Source organism: Oncorhynchus nerka, linkage group LG14 (assembly GCF_034236695.1).
Source record: "Oncorhynchus nerka isolate Pitt River linkage group LG14, Oner_Uvic_2.0, whole genome shotgun sequence".
In the NCBI taxonomy this organism is placed as follows: domain Eukaryota; kingdom Metazoa; phylum Chordata; class Actinopteri; order Salmoniformes; family Salmonidae; genus Oncorhynchus; species Oncorhynchus nerka.
The window spans coordinates 42,888,741-42,912,868 of record NC_088409.1 but is presented as its reverse complement, the minus strand read 5'-3'; the positions used below and the strand labels follow the sequence as shown (position 1 = coordinate 42,912,868).

General features: G+C 43.8%; 1 pseudogene; it reads left to right on the top strand.

The window, feature by feature from the left end:
• Window positions 1-4,646: 4,646 nt before the first annotated feature.
• On the top strand, window positions 4,647-17,506 carry LOC135575046 (alkylglycerol monooxygenase-like; annotated as a pseudogene).
• Window positions 17,507-24,128: the final 6,622 nt, after the last annotated feature.

The window sequence follows — 24,128 nt, the reverse complement described above, 5'->3', positions numbered from 1 at the left end:
AGAGACCATGTGAGGTTATGACAGAGCCAAGTGACTTGGTGTATAGCGAGAATAGGAGAGGGCCTAGAACAGAGCCCTGGGGGACACCAGTGGTGAGAGGACGTGGTGTGGAGACGGATTCTCGCCACGCCACCTGGTAGGAGCGACCTGTCAGGTAGGACGCAATCCAAGCGTGGGCCGCGCCGGAGATGCCCAACTCGGAGAGGGTGGAGAGGAGGATCTGATGGTTCACAGTATCGAAGGCAGCCGATAGGTCTAGAAGGATGAGAGCAGAGGAGAGAGAGTTAGCTTTAGCAGTGCGGAGCGCCTCCGTGATACAGAGAAGAGCAGTCTCAGTTGAATGACTAGTCTTGAAACCTGACTGATTTGGATCAAGAAGGTCATTCTGAGAGTGATAGCGGGAGAGCTGGCCAAGGACGGCACGTTCAAGAGTTTTGGAGAGAAAAGAAAGAAGGGATACTGGTCTGTAGTTGTTGACATCGGAGGGATCGAGTGTAGGTTTTTTCAGAAGGGGTGCAACTCTCGCTCTCTTGAAGACGGAAGGGACGTAGCCAGCGGTCAGGGATGAGTTGATGAGCGAGGTGAGGTAAGGAGAAGGTCTCCGGAAATGGTCTGGAGAAGAGAGGAGGGGATAGGGTCAAGCGGGCAGGTTGTTGGGCGGCCGGCCGTCACAAGACGCGAGATTTCATCTGGAGAGAGGGGGAGAAAGAGGTCAGAGCACAGGGTAGGGCAGTGTGAGCAGAACCAGCGGTGTCGTTTGACTTCGCAAACGAGGATCGGATGTCGTCGACCTTCTTTTCAAAATGGTTGACGAAGTCATCTGCAGAGAGGGAGGAGGGGGAGGGGGAGGAGGATTCAGGAGGGAGGAGAAGGTTGCAAAGAGCTTCCTAGGGTTAGAGGCAGATGCTTGGAATTTAGAGTGGTAGAAAGTGGCTTTAGCAGCAGAGAGAGAAGAGGAAAATGTAGAGAGGAGGGAGTGAAAGGATGTCAGGTCCGCAGGGAGGCGAGTTTTCCTCCATTTCCGCTCGGCTGCCCGGAGCCCTGTTCTGTGAGCTCGCAATGAGTCGTTGAGCCACGGAGCGGGAGGGGAGGACCGAGCCGGCCTGGAGGATAGGGGACATAGAGAGTCAAAGGATGCAGAAAGGGAGGAGAGGAGGGTTGAGGAGGCAGAATCAGGAGATAGGTTGGAGAAGGTTTGAGCAGAGGGAAGAGATGATAGGATGGAAGAGGAGAGAGTAGCGGGGGAGAGAGAGCGAAGGTTGGGACGGCGCGATACCATCCGAGTAGGGGCAGTGTGGGAAGTGTTGGATGAGAGCGAGAGGGAGAAGGATACAAGGTAGTGGTCGGAGACTTGGAGGGGAGTTGCAATGAGGTTAGTGGAAGAGCAGCATCTAGTAAAGATGAGGTCGAGCGTATTTCCTGCCTTGTGAGTAGGGGGGGAAGGTGAGAGGGTGAGGTCAAAAGAGGAGAGGAGTGGAAAGAAGGAGGCAGAGAGGAATGAGTCAAAGGTAGACGTGGGGAGGTTAAAGTCGCCCAGAACTGTGAGAGGTGAGCCGTCCTCAGGAAAGGAGCTTATCAAGGCATCAAGCTCATTGATGAACTCTCCGAGGGAACCTGGAGGGCGATAAATGATAAGGGTGTTAAGCTTGAAAGGGCTGGTAACTGTGACAGCATGGAATTCAAAGGAGGCGACAGACAGATGGGTAAGGGGAGAAAGAGAGAATGACCACTTGGGAGAGATGAGGATCCCGGTGCCACCACCCCGCTGACCAGAAGCTCTCGGGGTGTGCGAGAACACGTGGGCAGACGAAGAGAGAGCAGTAGGAGTAGCAGTGTTGTCTGTGGTGATCCATGTTTCCGTCAGTGCCAAGAAGTCGAGGGACTGGAGGGAGGCATAGGCTGAGATGAACTCTGCCTTGTTGGCCGCAGATCGGCAGTTCCAGAGGCTACCGGAGACCTGGAACTCCACGTGGGTCGTGCGCGCTGGGACCACCAGATTAGGGTGGCCGGAGCCACGCGGTGTGGAGCGTTTGTATGGTCTGTGCAGAGAGGAGAGAACAGGGATAGACAGACACATAGTTGACAGGCTACACAAGAGGCTACGCTAATGCAAAGGAGATTGGAATGACAAGTGGACTACACGTCTCGAGTGTTCAGAAAGTTAAGCTTACGTAGCAAGAATCTTATTGACTAAAATGATTAAAATGATACAGTACTGCTGAAGTAGGCTAGCTGGCAGAGGCTGCGTTGTTGACTATGTAGGCTAGCTGGCAGTGTCTGCGTTGTTGACACTACACTAATCAAGTCGTTCCGTTGAGTGTAATGGTTACTACTGTGCTACTGTGCTGCTATTCGGGGCTAGCTGGCTAGCTAGCAGTGTTGATTTACGTTACGTTGCGTTAAAAGAACGACAATAGCTGGCTAGCTAACCTAGGAAATCGCTCAAGACTACACAATTATCTTTGATACAAAGACGGCTATGTAGCTAGCTATGTAGCTAGCTACGATCAAACAAATCAAGCCGTTGTACTGTAATGAAATGAAAAATGTGATACTACCTGTGGAGCGAAGCGAAATGCGACCGGATTGTTGAGTGCGGAAGTTCTGTTACGTTAAGGACGACGAATAGCTGGCTAGCTAACCTCGGTAAATTAAGATAATCACTCTAAAACTACACACTCTAAACTACACAATTATCTTGGATACGAAGACAGCAAAGACAACTATGTAGCTAGCTAACACTACACTAATCAAGTCGTTCAGTTGAGTGTAAGTTGTGCTGCTAATCGGTAGACGGTGGACTAGCTAACGGTAGACGTTAGCTAGCTGCAGGGCGGTGTAGACTGCGTTAGGACGACGAAATACGATAATTACGCAATTATCTATGATACAAAGACGGCTATGTAGCTAGCTAAGAAGAAAAATTGCTAAGATTAGACAAATCAAACCGTTGTACTATAATGAAATGTAATACTACCTGCGGACCGAGTGCAGATGCGACCGCTCGCTCCAACCCGGAAGTTAACTGAATAACATACAGCTGGGGGGTTTTACAATTTGTCGGTGGGATAGAACAGCAGCCTCTGGTAAGACAAGGGGTGGCGGTCTATGTATATTTGTAAACAACAGCTGGTGCACAAAATCTAAGGAAGTCTCAAGGTTTTGCTTGCCTGAGGTGGAGTATCTCATGATAAGCTGTAGACTACACTATTTACCAAGACAGGTTTCATCGATATTCTTCGTAGGTGTTTATTTACCACCACAAACCGATGCTGGCACTAAGACCACACTCAATGAGCTGTATACGCCCATAAGCAAACAGGAAGACGCTCATCCAGAGGCGGCGCTCCTAATGGCTGGGGACTTTAATGCAGGGAACTTAAAACTTAAATCAGCATGTTAAATGTGCAACCAGAGGTAAAAAAACTCTCCACATACAGAGATGCGTACAAAGCTCTCTGTCGCCCTCGATTTGGCAAATCTGACCATAATTCTATCCTCCTTCCTGCTTTAGTTTTTGTTTGTAAGCAGGAGTCAGCACCAGTAACTCTGTCAATAAAAAGGTGCTCAGATGAAGCAGATGCTAAGCTACATGACTGTTTTTCTAGCACACATTGGAATATATTCCGGGATTCTTCCGATGGTATTGAGGAGTACACCACATCAGTTACTTGCTTCATCAATAAGTGCATCGATGACGTCGTCCCCACAGTGACTGTATGTACATACCCCAACCAGAAGCCATGGTTATAGGAAACATCTGCACCGAGCTAAAGGGCAGAGCTGCCTCTTTCAAGGAGCGGGACTCTAACCCAGAAACTCACAAGAAATCCTGCTATGCCCTCCGACGAACCATCAAACAGGCAACGCATCAATACAGGACTAAAATTGAATCGTACTACACTGGCTCTGATGCTCGTCGGATGTTGGAGGGCTTGCAAACTATTAAAAACGACAAATTGAAGCACAGCCGCGAGCTTCCCAGTGACACAAGCCTACCAGACGAGCTAAATTACTTGTATGCTCGCTTCGAGGCAAGTAACACTGAAACATGCATGAGAGCATCAGCTGTTCCAGATGACTGTGTGATCACTCCATAGCTGATGTCAGTAAGACCTTTAAACAGGTCAACATTCACAAGGCAGCAGGGCCAGACGGATTACCAGGACGTGTACTGCGAGCATGCGCTGACCAACACGCAAGTGTCTTCACTGACATTTTCAACCTGTACCTGACTGAGTCTGTTATACAAACATGTTTCAAGCAAACCACCATAGTTCCTGTCCCCAAGAACACTAAGGTAACCTGCCTAAATGACTACCGACCCATGTCACTCATGTAATGCCACTCACGTTTGTAGATATGAAGTGCTTTGAAAGGCTGGTCATGGCTCACATCGACACCATTATCCCTGAAACCCTAGACCCACTCCAATTTGCATACTGCCCCAACAGATCCACAGATGATGCAATCTCTAATGCACTCCACACTGCTCTTTCCCACCGGGACAAAAGGAACCCTATTTGAGAATGCTATTCATTGTCTACAGCTTAGCGTTCAACACCATAATGCCATCAAAGCTCATCACTAAGCTAAGGACCTTGGGACTAAACACCTTCCTCTGCAACAGGTTCCTGGACTTCCTGATGGGCCACCCCCAGGTGGTAAGGGTAGGTAATAACACATACGCCACGCTGATCCTCAACACGGGGACCCTCAGCGGTGTGCTCAGTCCCCTCCTGTACTCCCTGTTCACTCATGACTGCATGGCCAGGCACGACTCCAAGACCATCATTAAGTTTGCCAGTGACACAATAGTGCTAGGCCTGATCACTGACAATGATGAGACAGCCTATAGGGATGAGGTTAGAGACCTGGCTGGTGTGGTGCCTTGACAACAACCTCTCCCTCAACGTGATCAAGACAAAGGAGATGATTGTGAACTACAGGAAAAGGAGGACCCAGCACGACCCATTTTCATCAACTGGGCTGTAGTGGAGCAGGTTGAGAGCTTCAAATTCCTTGGTGTCCACATCACCAACAAACTATCATGGTCCAAACACACCAAGACCGTTGTGAAGAGGGCACGACAGAGCCTATTCCCCCTCACGAGACTGGAAAGATTTGGCATGGGTTCTTAGATCCTCAAAAGGTTTGACAGCTGCACAATCGAGAGCATCCTGACTGATTGCATCACTGCCTACGGCCCAGTACATCACTGGGGCCAAGCTTCCTGCCACCCAGGACCTCTATACCAGGCAGTGTCAGAGGAAGGCCCTAAAAATTGTCAAAGACTCCAGCCACCCTAGTCATAGACTGCTTTCTCTGCTACCGCATGGCAAGCGCTACTGGAGCGTGAAGTCTATGTCCAAAAGACTTCTTAACAGCTTCTACCCCCTAGCCATAAGACTCCTGAACTTCTAATCAAATGGCTAACCATACTATTTGCATTGCCCCCCCCCCCCCTCTTTTGTGCTGCTGCTACTCTCTGTTTATTATCAAAGCTTTGCCACTTTAACTCTACCTACATGGGGCGGCAGGGTAGCCTAGTGGTTAGAGCATTGGACTAGTAACCGAAAGGTTGCAAGTTCAAATCCCTGAGCTGACAAGGTACAAAATCTGTCGTTCTGCCCCTGAACAGGCAGTGTTCCTAGGCTGTCATTGAAAATAAGAATTTGTTCTTAACTGACTTGCCTAGTAAAATAAAGGTAAAAAAAAAAAAGGTACTTATTACCTCAATTACCCCTGCACATTGACTCTGTACCGGTACCCTGTATATAGCCTCACTACTGTTATTTTACTGCTGCTCTTTAATTATTTGTTACTGTTATATTTAATTTTTTACATAACACTTATTTTTTCTTAACTGCATTGTTGGTTAAGGGCTTGTAAATAAGCATTTCACATGTCTTAGTGCCACTGCAGCAGAAGTCTACTCATCTAAATCCAAACGAATCTTGTGAAAGAAACAACATATTCATGAAAATGTTGAATGTATACGTAATGCAGTACATTATTTCCACCTGATCAAATCTAATTTGATTTGTCTCATACCTGTTGTATTCGGCGCATGAGACAAATCAAATTAGATTTGATCAGGTGGAAATAATGTACTGCATTACGTATACATTCAACATTTTCATGAATATGTTGTTTCTTTCACAAGATTCGTTTGGATTTAGATGAGTAGACTTCTGCTGCAGTGGCACTAAGACATGAATCACAAGTCATGAATCGTATGTGCTTGACATGGAGTCCCTCACAAGTCACTGTTGATTGGGAGAAAATGAAGTAAGAATTCCTCCAAATTCAGAGTTCTCTTTAAGTAGGTCTGACTTAGTGTGTGTGCGTGCGCATGAGACTGGAGGATGAGGACAGCATGAAGTATTGCAGTGACAGGGGGGAGCTAGTTGGATGTCCCAGGGTAGGGGTTATTGTGTTATATTTGGCACTTCATGTAAGGATCTCCAATCCAAACACTGAAGGCCCTTCATAGGCCATTACAAATGTGATTGACATGGAATCCAACCACTCGGAGGCCTGCCGATCAAAGACGAAACGTTATGCCAAGTTCTGGTCACGGAGGGGGGCAATTCAAGCAGTTGATTATTATTACTTCCAAATAGTCTGCGTTCTATTGATTTGGGACTATAGGCTATAACCGATGTCACACTATAGTTGTTGGTGACCTTATTATCTTGCTGAAGGTTGATACAAATGAAAATAAATATGTTTTATTGTCACCTACTGTATACTGGATAGGTGCAGTGAAATGGGTTGTTTCCAAGGTGAGCCATAGTAGCACGGCGCCCCTGGAGCAAATTAGGGTTAAGTGCCTTGCTCAAGGGCACATTGGCAGATTTCCCCTCTTTGTCGGCTCAGGTATTCGAACCAGCGATTTTTCATTTACTGGCCCAACGGAATTATTAATACACTGCTTAGTAATCACCTGATGTTGCGTTATCTTTCTGAAAGTACACCAAGTTTGTTTTACTGGGTTAAATCAACTCGCACTCACCTAGAGCTGGGGGATGTGGACAAAAATCCATATTGCCTGAATTGATGCGATAACGATAAATAGAAGTTTATAACATTAATGTTCAACACATTTTGTTTTATCCTTAGTCTGATGGTTGTAGCATCACTTGTCCCATTAACGGTCACACCCATATTAGCAAACTTATTTAATTTCCCATTTCTCTAGTATAGGCTACTTATCGTAATGAACTATATCAGCAAAATGCCTGCGATAAGTGATTGGTATGGTCGGTGGCAATAATTTTCGGTTTATCGTCCCAACTCTACTCTCACCTCAGTCCACACCCCCGTTTGACCTGAAGTCATATGATGCACAGTGCAACACATTATTAACACGTGTTCATTTGACTACAGTGTAATGTCTGATCTTAACCCACTACCATTCAAACCAAACCTACAGAGATTCTTCCCTGAAAAATACAGACCTGACCATATTATTATTATTTCCATTGACGGTCTCTGTTCCGTTTTGCATATTAGTGTGCCATTATCTACTTATCACTTGATATTCAACAAATCTGCAAAGCCCTATTTGAGACCTGTGGATGTGCAGGCCTCAGCGTTTCTGCACTTGGTGGGAAAGGTTCTCTGTGGCATTTGTTCTCATCATTAAAGGAGTTCCCTCCTGAATAGGGCCTGCCAAACTATGTGATGTCCTGCTGAGTCGCAGGATGAGGACATGGCTTGCAACGAAGCCTAGCAGTTCATACTTCCTACTAGTGACACCCAGCATCAATCTTAACCCGCTACAGCCCCTCAAACCAAAAAAAAGGGTGCTAGCAAAAATCGAACAATGGCTAGATTATAACTTCTTCTGTGTGTTTCTTTAACAGTTGATCTAGTTCCTCCATGGGCTCTGACAGGAAGAAGTTTAAAAGCACACGTTAACGACTGGAGTTATTACAAACAACGTCCATTACTCTTTTTCTCTCTTTCTCATTCCTCTTACCCTCCTGTTCGGTTTATGGTGGAACCACCGATTGAATTCTGTTCCGGAGAGTTGGGAAATTTAAGTTTGAAATCCAGTCCAGTAATATCATCATTGAGCTTTAAAACCAAAATTGTACTCTCACTAGTTTGAACCATCTGTCCTCTCACACTAGTTGATAGCTTGTTGACGTTACAGAGGTGTCGAGTATTGGCAGGCAGTTTTTTTTAAGAGGTGAGAGGGTTCGCCCTGTCTCCTAGGCTTTGGGAGTTCCTCAAGACAAGGCTTGCTGATTTTGATGGTTAGGCTGCAGCTTCGTGGACGTTTCATTTGAGGTGTTCGAGGACCGATCATGGCATTCTCTTCACAGACACATACTGTACACACCTTCACACACACTTTCTACACGGTGTGTTTGTTCAGGTGGCGTCTCTCGACCCATTGGGTTTAATGGCTCTCTGTTTCGATAGAATTCACAAGTTTATTAAACACTGAAAGAGCCATACAGTACCTTCAAGATGTCAATTTAGAGTGAACTCTCGAAATAGAACGAATGGAGAGCTATTCCAGTGAGTATCCGCTCATCGTACGCATGACTATATTTAGCAGGCAAAAATGTGCCTCTCTCCATTTTCAAAACCCAACTTTGTTATCAACTTTAATTAGAGTTGAATTATTTGTTTTTGTTATCATTTATTGTGTAATCATAGCACAATTGCACATCAGGGCTACCACAGGTTTTTAATGGGTATTGAGTAACTTTCACTGCTTTTAATGAAATGTATATGTTACTATAGATAGCCTGTATGGGGGCTTTGTGGTCCAGACTTAGCAATGGTTCCTCTACTTCCATGTAGATGAAGCCAAAGTGTTTGAGGGGTGCCACTGCCAAAGAGCACAGAGAAATGGGTGGTCCGGAAACAGCTCGGAGATCCAGTGAAACTTAACAAGCGTGTTTCTTTGGATGTTAAAATGAAGTGTAATCGTAATATTAATATAGCAAGTATCACAACACAGCAGAGGAATGTAAACTGCAGCACAGGGACATGTCTGGATGGTCAACAGATCTAGACTAATGCTTTTATATCCTTGTTGTCATAATATCGTAATGTCCCCCTATGGTTTGCTTGATTCTTGGTTTGCTATCTTTTCTAAAGACTGGCAATGAGTGTTGTTAGTCGTTTTAAAAATGAAGGTTGCTAATACTTAAAAAAATTTTAAATTATGCAATTAATTCCATTCATTAATTCAATTTCTTCATTTTTTAAATTCAATTAATTCAAAGTGTGTGCAAGCGGAGTGCAAGTGATGACATGCATGTACAGTAGCTATTTGTGCAAAACGCCCAGGCTGTGAAGTGGCAATATGGGCGACCCAGACCAAATTTGGGGGCGGCAGGGTAGCCTTGTGGTTAGAGTGTTGGACTAGTAACCGAAAGTTGCAAGTTCAAATCCCCGAGCTGACAAGGTACAAATCTGTCATTCTGCCCCCGAACAGGCAGTTAACCCACTAGGCTGTCATTGAAAATAAGAATTTGTTCTTAACTGACTTGCCTAGTTAAATAAAGGTAAAAACATAGAAACATGAGTTATAGATATATCATTCTACTTGAAAAAAAGTCAAAGAAGAGGTAGACATTTCCATGTTTTGTTTTTGTGTCTTTTACTTTCGGTTTTGTACACCAGCTTCCAACAGCTGAAAAAACTATATTTTGGGTTGTGGATAATATATTTCACAGCGGTTTAGACGGTTCAATGATCCCCTACACTATACTATCTTATTTTGTCACATAAACTGAAATTAGGCAAACTATTAGAGTTTTAGCAACCAAGAAATGGGGGAGCGATTTCTACATAGTGCACCTTTAAACCTGTACAGTATAGGAAGTAATGTACTCTTTGCACTTTGCAATTGCCCCTCGTGGTCATTGACAGATTAAAAGCAGGTTGCATTAGAAATGCAGATAAGTCCAACATTTGCTCCTTCACCACAACATATGCTGTGTTATGCACAATGTATGGTATACTGTTCTATAGCTATAGTCATCGAGTACGTTTACATGTACACTAATAATTCGATTTTAAACTGATTAACTGATCATGGCAGTAGGCCGAGTATGGCATTAGTCATGTAAAAACCTTACTCTGCTGGTCTTAATCGGCGTACTGTCACAAGTATACGCTGATTAAAACACCCATTTTTGTTGTTGTTGTTGTTGCAATCTTTCGAATGATTAGGACATGTAAACCTTAAATGGCAGTTCCAGGGGGGTATTTGATATGCGCATGTGCTAGCACCAGCCAAGCGTGCCTCCCTCTTTAGCGCGAGTGAAGTGTATTCCGAACAACTGAAAGTATGCATCTTAGAAGTAGTTTCACGTACAAACTTTATATGTCCCAACTCAGAATCAAATAGGCTTCCCAAAAACAACATTGTCACTGTGGTGGTAGTATGTTTATTTTGATTGGTGGTTTCAGATGTGTCCATGTAAACCGGATTATTAGGGAAATAGTTTTTCTTGCAAAGCATGTAAACGATTTAAATTGAACTATTATATTGATCTGACTATCCACAATAATCGTCTATCTCCCCATGGCGTTGGCAGTACCACCCTCCGTGTTTGCTGTTCACATCCAATTCAACCTGGTCTACCAGCTCTGGATCCACACTGAGGTAGATACAACCCACAGTACCACCCAGTCTCAGGTTACCATCCACAAGACCTTAGGGCCAACCTGGGTCCTATTCATTAGTGCACACCGTAGCCAAACGTTTCGAAATGGAGAACAAAAATAAGCACTTCTTATTGGATAAGCTTAGGTAGTCTCTCCCCGTTTTGGCCCATTTGCTTCTTTTTTTATGCCTATTGAATGCGACTCTGTTTAATTATGATTATTCATGTAGTCAATATTCTACAAGATTCATTATGTATATTCCCCAATTACTGTAATAGCTTAAACTGTAAAATAATTCAGAGATAAAGCTACTTTGGCTGAAAGTTCTCTCACTCTAGTCCCTATACTATCTGCTGTTAAGGGGAGCTCAAGTCAAACCTGCGTTTAATAAAAAATAATGAGATTTTATGAAATATTCCAAACAGAAGCAAGACCAATCGTTCTCCTTTAAAGTGACTGGTAGTATCATTTTTACAATCCCCAATCGTTAGAGGAATGAAGGGAGTTGGAATCACTTCCATCTTTTACTACACTATTAGTGAAAACAGTCATAAAATCACAATTTTCTGTGGGATATAATTTATGATTTCTTTATAGACTTTTTTGATGTTGAGTAATTTATTGGCAAGCGATTCCCAGACCTGATCTGGGGGGAAAAAAGTGAAGTGAAGCGGCAAAACCTTTTTCATTCAAGATAAAACTCTGGCTGTTGCCAGACCACTCATTACATGGAAATAATGATTTAAAAATCATTTCCCAGACTGACTCTACGATCACTGGTAGACTTTAACGTCAAAATGTCTGTAAAAGTCGCACCCAAAGAAAAATCTGATTCTTCTGAAATATGTGCCTTATGGCATGATCTGTAATGATTGTTTGTGTGTGTGTGTGTGTGTCTGTCTGCTTAATAGAGTGATTGAACAGCCATACGTGTTTGATTATGAATGACTGAGATATTGTTTTGGAATGCTTGTGCATGCATTAATTTGTATTTCTGGAAGGAAGTGTGTGCGTTCATATTAGCTACTATTACAAGCATGCTTGTATGTATACGTGTGTGTACAGTGTGTGTTCAAGTGTACTGTATGTAAGAGATTTATCAACAGTGTCAACTGCTTTATAGTCTTGGCACCGCTCTCCATCCTAGTGTTGCTTTCACTTCAAATCTGATAAATATTGTTCTTTCCATCTGGGAATTTGGCCACCTTATGATTTCCATCATTCTTAAAGCTTAGACCTAACTCATCAAATAAGAAAATGCTTTAGTCTTATAAATAAGGTTTCAAGACAGATACATTTAGTTGTTAACCAAATTGCCAAAAAAGATCCCAGGTTGCACTACCAGTTATAACACAAATTGGCGAGAATCTCTATTACCATATTTTTTTAGTACAGGACTAGGTTTAATCTGTTTAATTTATGTATACGGAAACCAGCCCACATTGTAGCAGCTAGGCTATTACATTTTTAGTTTTTTAAATTTTAAAATCGTGTGTACATTCTCTGTCTTTCAGGTGATCAGAGATATGGGACCTCTGGAGTGGGTCCTAAACACCCCCAGTCACCACAGAGTTCACCACAGTAAGAAAGAAAGCCTCTTCTTCTCTTCTCAAACACACATATTCTTGCCGTACTTGACGTGAGCTGATCAGTGCAGTATTGGCGAAAAAAGGAAAATAATGTATTGCATTTCATTGGCAGGGCGAAATTAATATTGCATTGATAAAAATGACAGGGGAAGGTTCACAGGGTGATTGCTTGTTGTAATATGGCATTGTCGGTATAACTACATTCTCTTACTTTGATTTATCAGGTACCTTTGCTCCAGACGGCGATAAAGTTGTCTACGGTCTCGTACACAAAATAAACACATTTGAAGTCCTCCATATTCAGGTTAGTCCCAAGAGAAAATACAAAATACAAGATTATTTTCTTATTTGCTGTGTTTTATTTTGTACAATGTAAGATATAAACTACTAGACTATAAATGTATATACAAGCTATCGAAGAGCAAATTGTCACAGTGTTCAGACTGAGCTGACACTGCATGCAAACTGTCTGATTGTCCCCGTATTACATCAGTGGAATCAAATCATTTGTAGAGCAGTTACTCTCAATCACTTTGTAGGAGTAAATGTTACCCCTGGAACAGCCATGCTGTAACCATAACATTATTACGCAACCTTAAACAAACCTCCCAGCAGAGGTGAAAGAATCCAATCAAATGAAATACTAGACGTTGTGTTTGATTATTTTCACTGCCCTTACCGCTGTCAACCTACCGCATGAGCAATCCCTCCCAAATGGAGGGACATTCTCCACACAGTATTAATTAACGCACAGATTAGCATTGACAACAATGAGTATGTAGTAATACCAGGGCTTTCATAGTAAAACTGCTTATGTAATATAATGTGACTGTAATGTTACGGTATAGCTTCTATATTTTAGCTTTAGTTCAAGTCCTGTAAATACTTGTGGAAGAGGTACAACAGATACAAGAAAATCTTCATTCAATTAGGCGTCCTCTGGAAAGGACCAAGTTGGAAACCTGGCAAACCAAAAGCTGGGGGATCACGCAGAGGTGCCCGTGGTACTGCCACATTCAAAAGGAAGACACGTTTTGTTATTAGAGGTGGAAAGAAAACGAGAGAGCGATGGTTAGAGAGGGTGTGTAAAGCCGTGGGGAATCATGGAGAGAGAGTAGGAAGGGGGAGTTGAAGATAGTGTTCTTGCATTTTAGGTGTGTCTGCATTCCCAAAAGGGGCACATTTGACACTTTCATACTTCAGTACCTATCATTATGATGCAAAGAAAAACACTATCCTTACTGTCCAAATGACTCAGTGTTCTCACTTGAAAGATACACATTTTATACAGCCTTTACATGGAAACACCACACCAAATAAATCATTGAGGCCTTTGTAGGGGGAACACAATAAGCTCATTTTCACTTTAAATAGCGAGTCTGTGGGTGCCCTGCTAGGGATCAAAAGGGTGTGTGTGTGTATGCTACTATAGTGCCCATCAGGAGCCCCGGCGGTTGGCTTTGAAAAAGCGCTGATGGTGGCACATATTTAGACCTTTCACACTTAAAACAAAACTCCACCCCTCGACTTTATGATTAAATTGTCCCTAAACGCTTGCATGGTGATTCTAAACATGTGGAGGGTGCTGGAATTTGACTGAAATATCTTGAAAGGCTTGCCATTGTAGGCCTATACGGGTATTTTCTAAGGAGAGAGAGCGAGAGAGAGAGTGTGAGTGAGAGGGAGTCAGAGTCGAATGTGTTGGCTTTTGAGGCTAAGCAGAGCTGTGGGCTGGAACACCTACAAGGGTAATGTTAAAGGAAACCCACATGTGGCTAACTCACCCAAGACCCCTGGAAAACCCCTGCAAGAATCCTGTACCAATTCAACATCTAGTTCTCTACAATTTTGTGTTTTAAACAAAGTTTAAGGTACATACAGTGTAGATGTTCTATAGTGAATTGTTTGAAAGTATCTTATGATCTGCATATAGACAAGCCATGACAATATGGCCAGTTTTTTTTTTAATCGCAGCATTCAGGAATTATGTTATGTTGTCTTATCTTTTTGCTTAGCTGTATTATATTTCTGTTTTAATATTTCTGGTTTATGTCATTGACAGGTTACTGGAGAAGAGCTGCCATACAATCCCAGTTGGCCTCTGCCTCTGCAAGTCTATGTCTGCGTACATGGTCTAATGTTGTTGTGTGTTTACCGGGATCTGTTATGTATTGTCAATCCCAAGAGTTACCAGTCATAGATAATCAACTGGGATTGAAAGCACATGGGCTCTTATCTTATTTTAGAAATAATGTCTTTTTAATTCTATTCAAAGGAACGAAGTCACAAACATTGTTTATTTTATCTGATGACATGCTTCATGTGGTTGTTTTTATACAGTATTTACACAGAACATAGTGACTCTGCTACCATTAAGTCAGAATGACTCAATGTCAGTCCTCTTTAAAATAACCTTTGTCTATTATTTTCCACTCTCAGAGCCAAAAGCCCCCTCCCCCCACTTTCAAAAAACCCAAGTCAGGTTTCCTCAGCAGTTATCTTTGGACTGCTTTTTTCCCCAGGCATAGTTTCAGTTAGCCAAAATGTGATGTCCCACCCAACACTTCAAGCTGAGACAAAATGGCCTGTCTTCATGTGATTCCTACCTCCATGGTGTTCCCTTAGTTGTTGTCCTCCCTCCACATAGGCCCACCGTCAAAGAGTTCCCCCCTCTTATTGGCCACCAGCACAGCAGCTGGTGGTCTAACAGTGAACAATAACACCTTAATTGCCAAGTCAACCACTTCCCAACCATTTCCCAACCTAAATAGCCTTCAGGATGCTGTAATCAGGATTTCCAGGGAAAATAACAAAGTTAGGACCTTGGCCTGACAATAAATCATGTGCATGTATGTATGCATACCTCCATGTTCACTAGGCACGTATTTACGGTGACTATTGATGATACGGTGTAGCGCAATTTATGGTCTTAGCCCTAATTTAAAGACATTAAAACGTTTCAAACAAATGAAGTTAGCCTTTAATTACATCATGGGTATAGCCTCGTGTAGCTACAGTTTCTTTCAGGTTGGCTAATTTTACGATAAGGACAGACAGGTAAATTGACCAAGTCGAAACGCCAACTCCTCAACTCAGAATCCAACCAATCTCTTGTCCTGAAAATAATAACGGTCGTGATGATAACCATGATAATAACACGTTCATCTCCAGTTCTCTGTGGATATAGAAACAATAACATAATCAGTCGGTTGCTGGAGTCACTGAAGCATCAGCAGATGGTGAATTTCATCTGGGAGTTTTATTTTCACTCACTGTTATTGTTGAAATATGATATGGGACAAAATCATTTTTTTCCGCACTAAGCAGGCCTGAAAATCCAATCATTTCAGTTGTGTCTAGCGTCCATTCCCCCAGGGTAGAGATAGTCAAAGTAAAGATCATGTAAACTAACTGACCTGCTTTGACTCCTGGGTAACAGTACCAGTGGGTGCAAGACAGTATAATAACCTAATAAAATGTAATAAATAAATAAAATACAATTACCAAATAATACATTGCTGAATAGATTTGTAATTAGCTTACAATAACTGTAGTTATTGTCAATTTAGACCTTAAACGTTACTGACCGTAGTGATGGATAAGTTTACTGTGTGTCTTTGGAGTCCATGTAATGGAAACGTTGATTCATTACCTCTTATTTGCCCCAATTGAATACATACAGTAGCGCCCCGCCTATACTTTCCCACATGTGGGCTAGGGGAATATAGGGTTTAACGATTATAGGGCCTGTACCATATAAACATTAAGAAATAATACTTTATTGCTTCCTGTTGATAAGTTGATGCCATATATGGCCTGCAGGGAATGTGCATTGTTGTGTATGTACTGCATGGAAGGAGACCAGTGACGTTTGCATGTCAGGGCCTCTGAGCGGAGTGTTGAAGATCCAACCCCTGCTCTGGCAGACCAATCGAGTCCCTTAGGAGAGGCTAGTCTTACAGCTGTCTTTTAGGTTAGGAACTTAAGGCCATGGATTTTCACCACTGATGTATCCATCCACAGGTTGGGATTGTGTGCGAACAAAACACAAGCAGCTCACCAAGGTTAATGTCAATGTGTACAGTATAGAACTAGTGTTCCCTATAGTGTATAGTGGTACTGAGTGCAATGTCTTCCACTCTGGTCAAGTCCCTTAACGGGACAAAACAGACATGGTCAGAGGTAATATCCCTATTATATTGAGCATGAGAAAGGGGATACCTAGTCAGTTGCACAACTGAATGCCTTCAATCGAAATGTGTCTTCCTGATTCAACCCAACCCTTGTGAATCAGAGAGGTGCTGGGGCTGCCTTAATTGTGTGAGTCACGGTTACTGGCAAAACTCTACACTATATTGTGTTGGGGAGCTAGATGTAATATAATAGCTTACTGTGTGTAGTCTGGGCTATTAAAAGGGACATGGTTCATGACTTCACTCGTAGACAAATCTCCTGTGCCCATAATTCACCATACAGATGCAGGATCTTAATTTGATGCAGTTTGCTTCAACGGGAAAAGAATCCTACAGCAAGAGGAAATGTGAATTATATTATAATTGATGGACATTTTTGTAAGGGTTGATACATTTTTCGTAAGGGAAAATCAAGTCTGAAATTTCAACGAGGAAAGACAAACATCAGAAGCCATTTTAAATCTGAAATACACTGCAAGTTTGACATTTCCTGCGTTGCATGAAAGTTATCCTGCAACAGGGGTTTCAAATTAAGATCCTACATCTGTACTTGATGTTTATGTATTTTTCCCATAACTTTTTCTCAAGAGAAGCATTATTTGTGTGTCTATGTTATAGATGCTATCCCAGCTGACTGTTCTGATGATAACTGGCCACATTCTACTCAGTCTGACCTCCATTGGCTTCATCATTGACCAAAGGTACTGTACTGTCACATATCACTGTTACGGTACTGTTATCCATCACTGTAAATTGCTTGGAATTAGTACACACAGAATGGTCCTCTTCAAGGTTATGTGGTCCAACCCAATTTAAGTCAAACCATTTAAAAGATTGACATGGAAAGAACTGCAGTGATGACTAATCAATAGGTTCTCTCATATCTGTTGGATTTCAATGCCATGACTGAATTGACTTGAATCAATTGAGTTCCTTATTGGTGGTTGTTACTTTCTTTCCCTAGGCAGGTCAACGGCATCCATGTTGGAGTTGCTGCGCTGTGTTCTGACGGTGATGATGCTGCGATACGGCTACATGACGGCACCAGCACCACTGGTTGTGCCCATTGAGGTAGGAGACTGACCGTGCTGCTCCGACAAAACATTTTAGAACCCCCTTTTGGAGAATGATACCATATCCTACTCTAACATTTACAACACAAATTCTTCAAGAGGTGTGATAACTTGGTATCCTACTGTAATGTGAAGCTAGAGATAAAAGTAGGCATTTATCCACGCCATTTCATTGTCCCAAACATATTACTAGGAAATACAGACGTACTGTACGTGACAATGAGACATAAACATACTTTCAGAGGTAACGATTAGTGTAATACAACCATATTAACCAATCAATAAGAATGTTGTTTTTGACGATGACCGTGTGAAAGAGTGTCAGGAAATAGTGCACTTAGCAGTATGCCCTCCGGGGCGATGGTAGGATGGGTGGGGCGTGGTGTGTGGGGAGTAGAGTGTGCGAGTTTGTCTCTGATGATGAGCGGAGTCGACAGCCAGTCTTTAGGGGCCATTAGGTCTAGTTAGAGCATCGGCCCTTCCTGTAGCCAGCCATGTTCTGTGGATAAAGATGCACTGTGTTTAGGTGTGACAGATAGGCCATTACTGTAGCGTGTGTGTGTCCCTGTATCTGTCCATCGTGCCTCATTGTGTTTGTGCGTTAGCGTGTGCATGTGTGTGTGTGTGTGTGAGAGAGGGACTACGTGTGTGTGAACCATCACTGGCTCCGGCCCCACATTTACCTGTGATGTATGACTCCAGATGTACGGCTCAATTGACCATAAAATTGCTGTGCGTTTCTGGCACTTGCGGTGGAGTTCTAGCTCGTGGCTGACCTCTCATTACTTGCCCTTCTCTCTCCCTCTCTCCCTCTCTCCCTCCCTCCTTTACTCCCTTGTTCCCTGCCATCTCAGGCAGTGCGACCTGCAACACTTCTGGAACCAATTAGTCTAGTCTGCCGCTAACCAAAGCTGGCTGATGAGATTCACACGTGAGCGCTGCGGCTGAATCGCTACTTTTATTGTGTGACTGCACATCTGCACACTCAGGTGTTCAAAAAGGAGTCTGGAGTTTTTTCCCAGCCCCTTTTTTTTCAAGATGATAAAAACTAATAAAAAATGTTGTGAATTCATTACAAATGCATTCAACTTCAACTTGAAAAACGTGTTCATCGTGATTTATTCACTACATGCTACATGGCAGTATTTTCTCCATGACATCTTTGTTTTATATACTCTGTCTGTGAATGAGTCATTAGGCCCTATTCGATGTCTCAGTATTTCAGTTGGAGCGTAATAAATGTCACCTAAGCAAGTGGTGCCCATTGAAAAGCGTTGTGATTTTCATGAAACGTTTCCTGACTTTGTACCTTGTTCCCCATTGCTACAAGTGAGGCAACAAAGAAACCGAGGTACGGTAATGATATATTGTCCTGACGTGTGAGGTGAACGGCCAACTCTTTGCTGCTGGCGGCTAGGCGTTTTGAAGTCGTGCCGATCAATTCATGCCGGGGACTCAAAGTGGAGGGAAGTTCACATTTCATTGTAGTCACTCATTCGATTCCACTATTAAAAAAGAACTACAAAAAATAGGTTGAGTTTAAGCACTCAAAGCCCACTGGCATGATATACAGCACCCTTAAAGCTCACTGTGGTATTTATAGTGGCTCTGGATATTTCCCTTGTAAAGCTGCAGGCTTGACCTGTAAACCAAGGCTGGGGTACCTTTCACCCTCCCTTCCCCACCCACACCCAATGTCTGAGTGGCACACATGGAGCCAGGCTGTATTAGGTAGAATGGTGGTGTGTGGGCGGGCATAAAGTGTGTGTGTGTGCGCATGTGTGTGTGAGAGAATATATATGTGTGTGTGAGTGAGTGAGTGTGTGTGAGAGAATATATATATATATATATGTGAGTGAGAGAGTGAGAGTGAGAGAGAATATATATATATTTGTGTGTGTATGTATGTCTGTGTGTGGTTATGATTAGGGGCTGGGCGTTGAGACTTGGGAGGACTGGCCTGTAATGATGTAACATATGGTTTTTAGGCCCATGGTCTGTCTGCCTGAAGGCGTAAGGGAACGTGCTGTAGATCCCGGTTGGACTCTGTCTCACAGTCATTAAGGAGCTACTCTCCCAACAGGTTAACCCCCTGACTAGTGAAGTCATAGCAATTTAAGAGACATAATAAAAATACACCTGTCCTCCCATGGACCGGTGTATTGGAGAAGGAACCTCTGAGCGGCTCTTCTTAGCCCTGCTGTGAGAATGATGAATCACTTTGTATTCAAAATGAGTCGCTCACTGCACAACCAATGAGAAAAGAGTTGTCTGTAGTCAGATTCAGTATCATGAGGAGGCTACTTTGCCAATGAGGGTCTGTTTGCAGTTGGCACTTTTCGCTGTGAGCAGGGCTCATATAACACTATATAACTGAATCCACAAGTATGCCAGAAATCGTCATAACTTATTAATTCATCATTTTTGATCACTTCCTCTATTTTGTGTAACACTTATTTTGATTTTCTCTAACTTTTTGAGGGGGAAAAAAAATATTCCATTGAGTCAGAACAATATTATCAAGTTCACGTCAACACCAAAGCTCACCTCAGCTCATGGCAGCTCTTATCTAGCCCAACACCTGACCCATCTACAAGAACATCTCCCATAAACCCATAGTTCCACCCATTGTTGACACACCAACCCTGAATGAAAAGATAAGACAGCAATCAGTGAATATACACTGTTATCTGAGAGATCTGTTTCCACTAGCTCATTTTCAGGTGCGAGAGGTTAGCGTTTAGCGCCCTTTTGAGAGAGAATGCCTGGTAGCAGAAACACACTGAAATGCCTGAGGTTAAGGGATCATTTGGGGCTATGGAAAGTCTCAGAGAATGACATCATCTCAATGCTCCCAGGGATGGAAAGCAAATCTCCTCTTTGGCAAAAATGGAGGGATTTGAAGTGTGGGGTAATAGTGTTTTCTCCAAGTAAACAGCCCAAACTACTGCTTGTGTGAAATAGTATCAGTCAATGTGCTGGGGTACACGTCACTCAACAGTAAGAACTGTTTATGTGTTGTCAAGGCTTATGCCATGGAAATCGAAATAGATTGTTTGTTTGTTTTTTGTGGTAATTCCTGAAAGCCATCTCAGAGTAGGAGTGCTGATCTAGGATCAGGCGCCCCGTCCATATAATATTATTAATTATGATCAACACTCCTATTTGAAGACACCTTATGTGTCACACCCTGACCTTAGATATCCCTGTTTTTCTATATATTTTGGTTAGGTTAGGGTGTGACTAGGGTGGGTACTCTAGTTTTGTGCATTCTATTTTGTGTACATTCTATGTTGTCTATTTCTTTGTTTGTGGCCGAGTGTGGTTCCCAATCAGAGGCAGCTGTCTATCGTTGTCTCTGATTGGGAATCATACTTAGGCAGCCCTTTATCCCACTTTCTGTTGTGGGATCTTGTCTACATTTAGTTCCTTGAGTGCACAACAGTAGCTTCACGTTTCGTTTGGTTGTTTTTGTTCAGTGAGTTTCAGTTTATTAAAATTATGTGGAACTCTACTTACGCTGTGCCTTGGTCTCATCATTACGACGATTGTGACAGAAGATCCCACCAAAAATGGACCAAGCAGCATGTACAGGAGGAGTGGACTTGGAGGAGATCCTGGATGGAAAAGGACCCTGGACGCAGGCCGGGGAGTATCGCCGTCCTAAGGAGGAGATAGAGGCAGAGAAAGCGAGGAGTTATATCAACAAGGCAAGCACGAGAGGCAGCCCCAAAAAAGTTTGGGGAGGCGCACGGGGGGATTGGCAGAGACAGGGTTCAGACCTGAGCCAACTCCCCGTGCTTACCATGGGGAGTGTGTGACTGGTCAGGCACCGTGTTATGCAGGGTGTCTCCAGTGCGCATTCACAGCCCGGTGTGCTCTGTTCCAGCTCCCCGCATTTGCCGCGCTAGAGTGGGAATCCAGCCAGGACGGGTTTTGCCAGCTCAGCGCTCCTGGTCTCCAGTACACCTCTTTGGACCAGGATATCCTGCGCCGGCTCTACGTACTACATCGCCAGTACGCCTTCACAGCCCAGTGCGTCCTGTTCCAGCGCCCCGCACTTGTCGAGCTAAAGTGAGCATCCAGCCAGGACGCAGTGTTCCAACTCTATACTCCAGACCTCCATTGGGCCATCACGGTCCAGTACGTCCTGTGCCTGCTCCTCGCACTCGCCCTGAGGTGCGTGTCATCAGCCCGGTACCACCAGTGCCGGCACCACGCATCAGGCCTCCAGTGCGCCTCCACAGTCCAGTACGTCCTGTGCCTCTTCCCCGCACTCGCCCTGAGGTGTGTGTCATCAGCCATGTGCCACTTGTACCAGTCCCAAGCATCAAGCCTCCATTGCGCCTCCACAGTCCAGTACGTCCTGTGCCTCTTCCCCGCACTCGCCCTGAGGTGTGTGTCATCAGCCCGGTGCCACCTGTACCGGTCCCACGCATCAGGCCTCCAGTGCGCCTCCACAGTCCAGAGCTTCCGGCGACGTTCCACAGTCTGGAGCCTCCGGCGACGTTCCACAGTCCGGAGCCTCTGGCGACGGTCCACAGTCGGGAGCCTCTGGCGACGGTCCACAGTCCAGAGCTTTCGGCGACGTTCCACAGTCCGGAGCTTCCGGCGACGTTCCACAGTCCGGAGCTTCCGGCGACGTTCCACAGTCCGGAGCCTCCGGCGACGGTCCACAGTCCGGAGCCTCTGGCGACGGTCCACAGTCCGGCGCCTCCGGCGACGGTCCACAGCCCGGGGCCTCCGGCGACGGTCCCCAGCCCGGGGCCTCCGGCACTAGCTGCAGTCCAGTCTTCACCGACGAGCTGCAGTCCAGAGCCTCCAGCGGCGATGATCCACGGTTCGGTTCTATAGAAGCGGAGGGATCAGTGTTGGGAGCAGGGACTACGCCGCAAACCGGAGCCGCCACCGAGGGTAGATGCCCACCCAGACCCTCCCCTATAGGTTCAGGTTTGCGGCCGGGAGTCCGCACCTTTGGACTTTCTGTTGTGGGATCTTGTCTACATTTAGTTCCTTGAGTGCACAACAGTAGCTTCACGTTTCGTTTGGTTGTTTGTTGTTTTTGTTCAGTGAGTTTCGGTTTATTAAAATTACGTGGAACTCTACTCACGCTGCGCCTTGGTCTCATCATTACGACGATCGTGACATTATGAATAATGGCTCTGACTTGATATCCTCAAAAGCCAAAGCACACCATAATGGTTGTTTTAGGAGTTTAAATAATTAATTGTCCCTTAATCGTAAATTATTCATCAATCAAATACAAAAACATTATCAACAATATACAACATGACTAGATGGTAAATTTACAATCCAAGGAAACACTTATGTACTTATGGACTTACATACTCATACGCCATTTCTCCTTGAAATCCAGCTGTTGTCTCACTGGTCCAAATTCCATGTAATCAGATTTCATGCCGCAACAGCAACGCTCTCAAAACAAGTTCTGTATGTATTAGTCACAATATAACAAACTGAAGCCATAGATACAGACACACTGGGGATAGAAGTGTTTATTTCTAAGGCCTATTTCTAAGGCCTACACTCTTAGAAAAAAAGGTGCTATCTAGAACCTAAAAGGTTTCTTCGGCTGTCCCCATAGGAGAGCCCTTTAAATAACCTTTTTGGTTTCAGGAAGAACCCTTTTGTTTCCAGGTAGAACCCTATTGGGTTCCAGGTAGAACCCTTTCCCCAGAGGGTTTTTACATGGGTTTTTACATGGAACCCAAAATAGTTCTACCTGAAACAAAAAAGGGTTCTCCTATGGGGATAGCCAAAGCCATTTTGGAACCCTTTTTTCTAAGTGAATAATCTAATGCAAGGTAATCTTTGTTTCAGGGGAGCTTACCCCCCCCCCCCTAAAAAAGAAACAGAAACACAGACATGCAAACACAGGCACACCCACCATCACACATATTCACTTTCTAATCTAATCAATGTAATAACATATACAGTGATCTCCAAAAATATTGGGTCAGTGACAATTTTTTACATTATTTTGGCTCTCTACTCTAGTACTTAGGAATTGAGGAGGAGGAGGTAGATGAGGAAAAAATATGATGTCAAGTAGTGAAGGAGGACCACAAACCCCTACGCTAATCTGTCATGCTATTCCAACCCCAGTACTAAATCAAATCAAATGTTATTTGTCACATGCGCCCGAATACAACAGTGAAATGCTTACTTACAAGCCCTTAACCAACAATGCTGATTAAAGAAAATGAAGTGTTAGTAAAAAATAGATAAGTAATAAATAAATATTAATTAATAATTAATATAAGCGGCAGTAAAATAACAGTAGCGAGGCTATGCAATAGTCTAGGTAGCCATTTAATTAGCTGTTTAGGACTCTTATGGCTTGGGGGTAGAAGCTGTTAAAAAGCCTTTTGGAACTAGATTTGGTGCTCTGGTACCACTTGCCATGCAGTCTATGACCAGGGTTGCTGGAGTCTTTTTAGGGCCTTCCTCTGACACCGCCTGGTATAAAGGTCCTGGATGGCAGGAAGCTTGGCCCCAGTGATGTACTGGGTCAGGATGCTCTCGATGGTGCGACTGTATTACTTTTTGAGGATCTGATGGCCCATGCCAAATCTTTTCAGTCTCCTGAGGGGGAATAGGCTCTGTCGTGC